This window comes from Lepisma saccharinum, chromosome 9 (genome assembly GCF_977018435.1).
Source record: "Lepisma saccharinum chromosome 9, izLepSacc3.1, whole genome shotgun sequence".
Classification (NCBI taxonomy): Eukaryota; Metazoa; Arthropoda; class Insecta; order Zygentoma; family Lepismatidae; genus Lepisma; species Lepisma saccharinum.
Genome location: NC_139237.1, coordinates 37,107,056 through 37,117,988, shown reverse-complemented (window position 1 = coordinate 37,117,988; position 10,933 = coordinate 37,107,056). Strand labels below are relative to the sequence as shown.

At 38.9% G+C, this 10,933-nt stretch overlaps 2 non-coding genes across 2 annotated transcripts; one reads left to right on the top strand and one right to left on the bottom strand.

The window, feature by feature from the left end:
* Positions 1-3,846: 3,846 nt before the first annotated feature.
* TRNAA-UGC (transfer RNA alanine (anticodon UGC)) lies at positions 3,847-3,918 on the bottom strand. The gene has a single exon. It is a non-coding gene; the product is annotated as a tRNA-Ala (tRNA).
* Positions 3,919-4,120: 202 nt separating this feature from the next.
* On the top strand, positions 4,121-4,193 carry TRNAK-CUU (transfer RNA lysine (anticodon CUU)). Its single transcript has one exon. It is a non-coding gene; the product is annotated as a tRNA-Lys (tRNA).
* Positions 4,194-10,933: the final 6,740 nt, after the last annotated feature.

The window sequence follows — 10,933 nt, the reverse complement described above, 5'->3', positions numbered from 1 at the left end:
GCGATTAAACCTTCAACTACTTCAAGATGAAGCCTTTCGTAAGGAATTTGAGGAACAATGGGGAAAATGGGAAGCCATGAGTCATAGACAGACAGACTTCATAAAATGGTGGGACTCCTATCTAAAACCCTCAATTAAATACTTTTGCATGCAATACAGTAAAGGAAAAATGGCGGATTTTTATAAGAAGTATAACTTTTACCATGCAGTTTTGAGAGAATTAGCAAACAAACTCAAAACAGATCAAACGGTTCTGAGTGAATATAAGAAAATACAAGCGGTCGTTCTGAGAATGTACAACCAAAAAATGCAAGGATATAATTATCGAAGCAAATTAGTAATGTTCGATCCCAAAGAACAACCTTCGCTGGCACAAGTCCTAGGAGAAAGACGCAGAGAACAACGAAAGTTGATAACAGAGATCGACGATGAAGGAGGAGTAAAACTTACAAATACGAAAGACATTCAAAGACATTTAGTAGATTACTTTTCCAATAAATTCAGTGACACAAGTGCTGACAAGGAACAAGATTTTTCCGTTATTGGAAACTATATACCAAGAGTAACAGAGGAAGAAAAGGAGTTCCTCCAACAGCCCTTTACAAGAGAGGAAGTGGAACTAGCTGTAATGGCCGGCAAACGCAATCGCGCTGGAGGCATCGATGGCTTACCTATTGAATTATTCCAAACATTTTGGCCAGTGGTACAGACCATGCTGACGCGATGGGTAAATGAAGTTTTCCGACAACAGCGCATGGGACAAACGAGCCTGTTAGGAGTGATGGTACTCGTGCCGAAACCAGGACGACTCATCTCGGCAAAGAATTTTCGCCCGATAACACTCTTGCGTGTGGACTATAAAATATACACACGACTAATCACAAAACGACTGCAACAATTGGCAGAGAAATTAATAGGACCACAACAATTTATCTTTCGAGCGCATGGTGCAATTTTTGAACTGTTAAATACATTAAGAGACGTTGTGGCACTTCAACAACAGAAAGTTGGATCAAAAGCAGCAATCCTGGCCTTGGATTTTGCAAACGCGTTCGACACAATCAAGCACGATTATTTCTTTACGTTGTTAAGAAAAGTAGGATTAGGAGAAAAAACTGTATCAGCTATTCAGTTGCTTTACACAAATGCAAGAGTACGCCTTAATGTTAACGGGACACTGTCAACGTCTTTCCCACTGAAGCGATCATTAAGACAAGGGTGTCCATTATCACTCTTTGCATTTGGCTTAGCAATTGCACCCATTGTACGGTGGATGCAAGAACAGGTGCGGGGAGTGGAAGTCTACAGAAAATCGTTTAGAACATTCGCGTATGCAGATGACGTAACTGTTCTGATAAATGATGACAACGACTTGCAGAAGTTACAGGCTATCTTAAAAATAACGCAAGAATTAACAGGGTTAAAAGTAAACGATAAAAAATCCAAAATTTTGCAGCTAGGAAAAAACCCAATAAACTGCTATCAAGATGCACCTTATGATATTGCGAATGAAGTGACAATCTTGGGGGTAGTGTTTTGTTCAACGATACAAGAAATGAAAAGTAGAACATATAATGGGGTGATATCAAGATTACGACATGCAGTGTTTTGTGATAAGCGAAGGAATATATCCATAATCTCTAGAGTGACTTATAGTAACGTGTTTCTTCTCTCAAAAGTATGGTATGTTGCTCAAGTATTACCACTACCACCAGCAAGTGCAGCAGAAATACGACGGCTGGTCACACAGTTCATATGGCAGTCCCATGTACTTAGAGTGGCCTATACCACTTTGTGTTTACCATTAAGAACAGGTGGACTAAATCTAATGAATATTGAAATACAAGCACAGGCTCTCCTCAATCATAGAAATATTCAACTAGCGCTAAAAGATACGCCGAACTTGACCGGATATATACTCCATGCCTACTTACGAGACATCGAACTTACAGCACCTGGATTACTGCCAAAATTTGACAGTGATACAAGTTATTTCCGATCAACGGTATTAGAATTTGTGTATCTTTTGATAACTAGTCCACAATTACAGACTGAAGCAATTACAGTCCAATTATTGTATCGTCAACAGTGCGACAGGCTCAAGGTCAAACCCAGAATAGTGAACCAGCAACCTAGTATTAACTGGTCGAATGTATGGCGCAACTTAACAGCAAAACATATTCCAGCCTCCGTGCGCTCGATATGGTACTTGGTGATTCATGATACAATATTAACTAAAGAAAGAGCATATCGGATTAATCTAGAGGCAGAACCTAATTGCATAAGTTGTGATCAAGTAGATACCCTTAGACATAGATTAACAACTTGTACTAAAATGACAGACAATTGGAAATTCCTCTGCCGCTGTCTCGGCAGTATATGTAGGAAACCTCCTACATATTTTACAGTGGAACATCTCCTCTTCCCAGATTTTATGCTTTTCCCGTTAAGAAAATTACAAGCAATACAGTGGCTATTAGCACACTACATCTATTATGCCTGTACACCAAAAGGCATCATGTGTCAACAAACATTGTGCGAATACTTTCAATCAGTTTACTTACAAATTGAGGCCGAAGCCCGTACATATTTATATGCAAACTATTTAAGAAGTGTATTATTTATAGGAATGTAAAACATGGAAAGTTAGGTAAAAATGTAAGCAAAAAATAGGTATTTATGCAAGATTGTTGACTGTAAACAAAAAATAGATGTAACTCTGTAATTGTTTGTGAAAAAAAAAAGTGGTTAAAAAAAAAAAAAAAAAAAAAGTCGGTAAAGCATGAGACTCTTAATCTCAGGGTCGTGGGTTCGAGCCCTACGCTGGGCGTTACTTTTCTGCTTGAACACTTCCTACGTACGACAATTTCGTGTAAATACGAATGTCTTCTTGTATACTGGCTTGCACAAAAATACATATATTCAAAACAGCAACAACGTACTTAACAATGTTCTATTCGAAAGCCGTTCGACTTTTTAAAATTCCACGGGACGGGACGATATTAACACTCATTGTTATCAAGTTTGCATGTCTAAAAGCCTTAGCTATTTCCATCTACGACGAACTTTGTAACATTCAACATTTCAACGACTATGATGCAGCGTTGGTAACAATTTCTCAATGACCTCTTTCCAATACAGTGGAAGAGTTTGTTCGGAATCACCTTGGGACGTGAAGGAGCTTCTCGCAACAACGACGCTGCTAATAGGTAAAATGAAGAAAAATGGGGCGGCCCCTGTGGCGGAGTGGTTAGCACATCGCGCTACGACGCCAGGGGTCCCGGGTTCGATTCCCGGCTCAGCCATGGATGTTTGTGATTGTCTGTCCTGAAAAGTCCTGAAATTGAAATATGAATGTAATGATATGAGTGAATGAAGTGTGAGGGGGGAAGCTTCCGCATAGGGGCTTTCCTTTAAAAAAAAAAAATAATAAATAAAAAAAAAAAAAATAAAAAAAAAAGTCTGTAGAGCATGAGACTCTTAATCTCAGGGTCGTGGGTTCGAGCCCCACGCTGGGCGTTACTTTTCTGCTTGAACACTTCCTACGTACGACAATTTCGTGTAAATACGAATGTCTTCTTGTATACTGGCTTGCACAAAAATACATATATTCAAAACAGCAACAACCGCACTTAACAATGTTCTATTCGAAAGCCGTTCCACTTTTTAAAATTCCACTGGACGGAACGATATTAACACTCATTGTCAACGACTAAGATGCAGCGTTGGTAACAATTTATCAATGACCTCTTTCCAATACAGTGGAAGAGTTTGTTCGGAATCACCTTGGGACGTGAACGAGCTTCTCGCAACAACGACACTGCTAATAGGTAAAATGAAGAAAAATGGAGATGCCGGGGATCGAACCCGGGGCCTTTCACATGCAAAGCGAACGCTCTACCACTGAGCTGCATCCCCGACTACTTTCAAATTACAGAGGCAAAAAAAGTGCCTCTTTACCGAACTGTGTCCTTCCATCTTCTTGTAATTGCCAACTCCACGACATGCTGTTGGAAGATATACTGGACAGATTCGATTGTGTGACGAATGGTATACGCTTTCAGATTTTGTTCCAAATGGAATGCAATGATATTCGTGACACTTCGAATGTCGCAACGGAGCCCGGCTAGCTCAGTCGGTAGAGCATGAGACTCTTAATCTCAGGGTCGTGGGTTCGAGCCCCACGCTGGGCGTTACTTTTCAGATTCAACACTTCCCATGTACACTTCTCAACTTCTTATTTGACCGCCCCGAAAGAATTCTAAGTCGGAAAATCGTAAACTTAGCAACATTGCACTTCAGCGCCAGCTGAGAGTAGCCAACTTTGAGTTCGTCATTCAACTAGACGAAAAACGCTGCGGTGAAAGGATTCCAATTTCGCACATTCCATGAACTTATAAACTATCAATCGCTAATATAATACACACTGAAACTGAAATAGTAAATTAGAATAAGAATGAGAATCGTGCGAAATTGTAACAATTCTGCGTGCTCGACTTGATATCACATAGGTTTGAAACACTGAACAGGGGTTTTCTCCACCTGGAGTAAATCGCCATCAAGTTTGAGTAGAAAGAGGCAAATTTCTGAGGAGTTTATGCGACATTTTATTTACAATGCCCTGCACAATATCGAACAGATCTAAAAGAAATCATTTATTTCACGACTTGTGGAGAAAACATGCTGGAACACAGGAAGATCGATTTTATCATAAACATCTACGTGTTTGTAAGGGAATGTTGTCATTAAGTTAACGTAGAGCAGTTGGTTAGACGCTGGTATCCATATTTTTCAACATACTTGAAAGGTCGCGGGTTTTTTTTTTTTGTGTGTGTGTGTGTGTGTGTGTGTGTGTGTGTGTGTGTGCTAAACAGAGACAATTGATATTTCAACACTGTAAAATATCCGATGCACACTTCAAGGGATGTCTCTTCTGCACATTTTCTCCCTAAGAAGGTTAATGCTTATTCAGTTGCTTGCCAGGATTTAAGGTTAAAACTTTTTGTATTTTAGCTATTCGTCATAAGCTGAGTTAACACACATTATGACTAATTTACATATAATATATATGCATTCAGGATGCTGTAGGTAATGGTATTTAATCCTGGGTTCGAATCCTGGTCAGGCATGGGTGTTCTTTGTAAGTGTTCCTTCATCAATTTCATCATCCCATCACCCATTCTCATCTTCGCGATGAACCAAAAACGTCACAAAGGCGAAGTAAATTAAACCAAATCATCAATCAAGTAATGGAATTTAAGATAAGTATTGTGTACGCTCTTCACTCCACAAATAAAATATTAATTATTTAAAAATACTAACACACAAACACACACAATTATAATAGGAAATAATCCACTACATTGATGTATTGAATTTTTGTAACGAACGGGAGAGTTTAATGTATTCAATTCGCTAAGATTGGTTATGTGATGTCGTTTATTTAGTAATGACTGTTCTTGTTCCCCTCACTTCGATCTTCCAATGCATCTAAATCTAATAATAAATCCCCAATAAACGTAAGTAAATACCTTTTGCGACCGAGGCCGATGCGATAAAAATCTACTAATAACTATTTATATATTACGTGACATCTAATAAATGCAAAACTTGAGAATGATCATTAATTCGGCACTGCTTTATATCCAAAATACTTGTCTAATTTCAACAAAATAATACTGTTATTTCAACAGAAAGTATATCTAACGAACTTTCCACCAAATTCGCAATATTCAAAACAGCCACCCTCAGACTTGCTTATACGTTACTTGATTCTGCCATTCCACGTGGCACGTGATTCAGTAATATAATTGAAATGGTTTCCGAAAATTCTAAACGCTTCATCATTACTGCCACCTCCTGATACACACAGAGAGATCATCCAAGAACAGTATATATATATTTTACGTCCGATGCCATACTCCTTCCGAAAATAAAATTCGGCAGCATGAGGAATCGCAGTTACGACCACGCTTGCCAGTAACAAGCACGTTATCCGTCATCCCTTCAATCCCTGAAGATAAAAGAGCTCTCGAAACCTCGGAAGCCTATCCGGAAATAACCTCGTTGATATCCCGGTAAATCCTCTTCATCAAAGTTCGCATGAGTTTAGGCAAAATTTGAGCTAAAATACACTGCAAAATACCGGGCATTTGTGTAGAGAGGAACTTATCCACAATCTGTGGCAAAGAAATGTTTGGAGCACTGGCAGGTGGTTGTTGCCGCAACCATGTTAGGAAACTTTTTGTCTATTTCCTTGTAGAACAGTTGGTAAGACGTGTATTTTTTTTTATCTAAAATGAAAGATCACAGGTTCAAATCCTAGCCGCTCAATTTCTTTTCTGTTGAAGTGAACACAGAAGTACGATATTTACTGAATACAAAAAAATTGAAATAATTAACCTTGAATATAACAGATTACTCTATGAAAAACAAATCGCATGATTACAACTCTAGAGTTTCAAGAGTATTCCTTACGCATACTTTCATTCGACTTCTTGTGTATATTTCTATAATAACATGAGGTTTTATATAAAGCAATGTGTCCCCAAAACTGTTTATTGTTCAATTTCCAACATGAACATTGAAACTTGAATGTTTCGGTGATGTTGCATTAAGACCCGAAGGAATCAATTTTATGAGTGGAATAGATTTATTATGTGAATAAATATGATGTTGCAATTATTGTTTTGGGGAGAAGATCGTTTAATTATTGTTTTTATTGTTTTTTTTGTGGACGAAAAAATTGTGACAAAAACTTTACTAAGTATTACATAAAAAAAAACGTGAAAGCTGAGCCGGGTTTGAACCAATACCTCAAAGAGAAAAGATGAACGTAAGAAGATGTATGCTTGTCTGAAACGTTACAACTACGCTACAGATGTTCCGAACGTGTGTGCGTGTTTAGTAATACCAAATACTTTTACACATGGATGTAAAGAGCACTCGTTGTAGCACATTTGTCATAATTATTCTTTATTTATTTGTTAAATGAAAGTAATGTAATTGTAAATAATGGTTAAATTTATTTTATTATTCTTGACATCCTTTTCTGGTATGAATTCGTACGAAACTTTTCATGGCTGAATGTAATTGGAAGTCGTCTTTGAACCAACTGCAGCATCACGTGATTAACTATACCAATAGAAGACCTTATTTCCTTTGAACTACGCTCTAAACAGAGGCATGCAACATTTCTTTCTTCAACCTCGCGAAGAATGGAGCACTACAACAAATCCACAAGAGAAAGAGTGATCGGTTTGATCGAGGGAGCTGGATTGTCACCTGGTTTAGCTGGCGAGCAGTATGGCGTTCCAGCACGGACAGCAAGGAGGTGGTGGGCTCGATACGAAGAAACTGGTGAGGCATCACGGAAAAGACGCGAGAGCTGGGGCCGTGTTTCGACACCAGTGCAAGACGATCGGCTGATAGCGGAGTGTGAAGCCAATCCATTCCAGTCAGCCACTCAACTCAAGGCAAGGGCCGATTTTCCTGGTTGCCCACAGACAGTTCGGCGGAGGCTGGCTGCTTCTGGTTTACGGGCACGAAGGGCAGCAAAGAAGGAGGTCTTGACGGATGCACACAGAACTGATAGGCTAGCATTTGCTGAAGAAAATATTGATAGGATTTGGGATAGAGTAATCTTCTCAGACGAGAAAGTATTTTCTACTGCAAATGATGGTCCGGTTCTGGTCTACCGGCGTCAAGGACAACGATTTGATCCCCATTTTTTTGCTAACTCACGTCGGCGTGGACGCGTGAGCGTGCCTGTCTGGGGTTGGATATCTCTCGGTGGCGGAGGTGACCTACACCGCATAGAAGGACGTCTCAACGGGATACAGTATGTGCACATTTTGGAGCATGTTATGGTTCCTGGCGTGCGAGCTTTGTATCCCGAGGGAAATATTGACTTCCAACAAGACCACTCCTCCATCCATGATTCAGCCATCGTTCAGCGTTGGTTTTCTGAACGAAACGACATACATCTAATTGACTGGCCACCCATGGGATGCGACATCAACCCAATTGAAAATATGTGGGCCGAGGTCGTTCAATGTTTGAAAGAAAGCTGGCCCGATCCACCACCTCGCAGAAGTGATGAACTATTTGACCACGTCAACAATGCCTGGAATGAAGTGTGCACTTCGCACAGGTATATTCGACATCTTGTGCAATCCGTTCCTCGACGCCTGAGACATGTCATAGATGCAGGTGGCTACTGGACAAGATATTAAATAAATGTTCAATTTTCCCAAACAGTCCTTTTCAGGACTAACAAATTAAAAAAAAATACACTCGTGTAAGAAATAATTTGGAACCTTTCATATATTATTGTCTTACAGGCCTCAATATAAATAAAAATATCCAGATGAAGTGAGGCTCGAACCCTAATCAAAGACACAAGTGGAACTGGAAATGGGTGCCTTTACCGGATGTGCCACAAAGCTACAACAGAATGAACTCCACAGCTAATACAATATCTTAATTTTTGTTTTCTATTCATGCATACACCTATTCTATCTGGAAAACGGTTTTCTTTTAAAGATTTAGATCACCTATTTTTAACCCTAAAGATCGTAAAGCATAACCATTCATTAGTTATTTCCTTGCTTTGTTGGGGATTTTCCTGTAACGAAGGCACTGATTTGCAGCTAAAATCGAGCTTCCCTTACCTGCTGATCTTACCGAATTTAACACATGTTCGTTTATCGTTTGTGCAACAATGGCCTTCTTAAATTATGTTACATTGCACCTCTGAGTGAGAGAGAGAGAGAGAGGAAGAAGAAGTTGTGTAGCTTGTGGAAAGCAGGCTAGAATTATATTCAACACTTCATAGAAAAATATATTGAGAAACTGGAAACTATGGAACGATGTTTTCGCGAAAGGAAAACTTATGTAAGAGGAAAGTGAACATGCAGATAGAGTAATTTTAATCACAATGCCGAGCTGGACACAGTAACGACGTTACAAGAAAACAACCTCTAGTTACCTTCAGTACAGAAACGTCTTGTCAATTTCTTAACTTATTATTATTGACTCATAATGTGTGTTAACACAACTTATGACGCACAGCTGAATGAATTTGATTGAATTTCTGACGAGTATTGACGAGCATATAGGGCCTTGGCCTATCTCCCGACTGCCAGTCTCCTTCCCACAATTCTACCTAGAGGTGTGAGTTCTTCAACTGGTATGAGGTGACGTGGGGTCAGCACGTCGAGCCCTCAGCCGTTATAGAAGATTTTTATGACCGGGTTACGCTACTCACTCGTAACTTCCAAGCAAAGAACATTCTATTTGTATCAGTGGTGTATGCTGGTTCTAACGAGTGGGTAATCTCCGACCTTTTCATCCTCAAACTCCAAAAGTTTCCGTGCAATTTATGTCAAGCTCCATATTGGATTTAGGAATATTGTGTCGGAATATTTGTCTTATTGCTACGATCACAATCAATTAATTCTCGTTATTGCAGTTTACTATACGTGTAGAATTTCAAATAATAAAACAAGACAGTATTATAAAGCTATAAAAAACAGCCTGTGAAATATAAAATGAAAGACGTGCACTAGTGAAATAAAAACCCGCAATATTAATTTAAGTGCAAAATTCAACTTACTCCAGGACCCGATCACTTGTGCCGTACCACATCCAAAGCACGCTGTTTGTCCAGTTCACGTCAATACGTGTCTTTGCGAAAGATTGCAGCTTAACAAAGGAAGTTATGTGACTTTTGGATTTTTCATGTTTGACACAAGTGTTGCAAAGATTACAGTATCAGCCACGCGTCCATACATTCTTTTCAGCCCCGAAAAGTAAGCACGGCTAACAAAAATGCAAAGCTTATTAACACTTATACTTCCTGTCAACCATGGTGTTTTGTCATAATTTGCTTGCGAATATGCCTCACATATTCCCGATTTTTGTCTTTGTGTGTAGAAATAAGTTCAAGCGATGACACTGGCCTACCTGTATTAACAATTTGCAACTTCTCCTGAAAAGATCTTGTTCCAAAAGGTTTCACCAGCAAATCTTGTATCACATCCATTACCCTTTAACACAGCACTATCACGACAAACACTAACACCTTAATAAATAATAAACACGAAGCCAACGACTACACGCATTCAGTTTCACGCGCCAAACTTCTGTTGTTGTGCTCCTGGCTCAGAAAGAAATTCCCTATGAATGATAAAAAAAAATCCCTTTCCGAGCTCGAAATGACAGGTTTTTAAAAGTTCGAATCATTGCAGGTCAGAGCCAGAATTTTATTTCGGGATGGGGATCATCCCTTATTAGCAGCCGCCACATAAAGTTGAAACAGTGGGGTTAGAAGTCCTGAAGATGAATCTCAGATTATTACAACGTATTATGCAAAGTGTTTAATCCTGCTAATGAAGTAAAATTAATTATCACTATACACTTTTTAAATTAGATATTTGTAGGATTTCGGGGAGGGGGGGTTTCAGCCCCCCCCGAGTCCTCCACCTGGTTACGTGCCTGATGTGTTTTTTTCGTTTATGTTTAATTCGTTCATCTTCATCACTATTAATCTAAACAGGCGGAATATAGCAACTTAAATTAACTAATATATATAATTTATTTTTCATATCTTTCCCTTTAAAAAATATTCAGTTCCGTGAAAGAAGTATTCTCGCTGCTTTTGAAGATTAGAGAGGAGAAACAATCACTATTTTTGTAAATACAAGGATTGGGGGGAGTCAGCAAATAGGTGCTTTAATTTCTTAAGCTTTGAATTTTAATTCAGTTTGCTTCATCTTCAATATTTAAGTTTTTCCCTTTTGATAAATTTATGTTCAAGTAACAGAAATCAGCAAGACAGAAGCAAATGTAAAGTGAAAATTAGCGTAGAATTGGTTTGCCCATGTTATTCAGTTTTCCTGTTCTTCGCACTCTACCGGGTATGTTTTCCCTA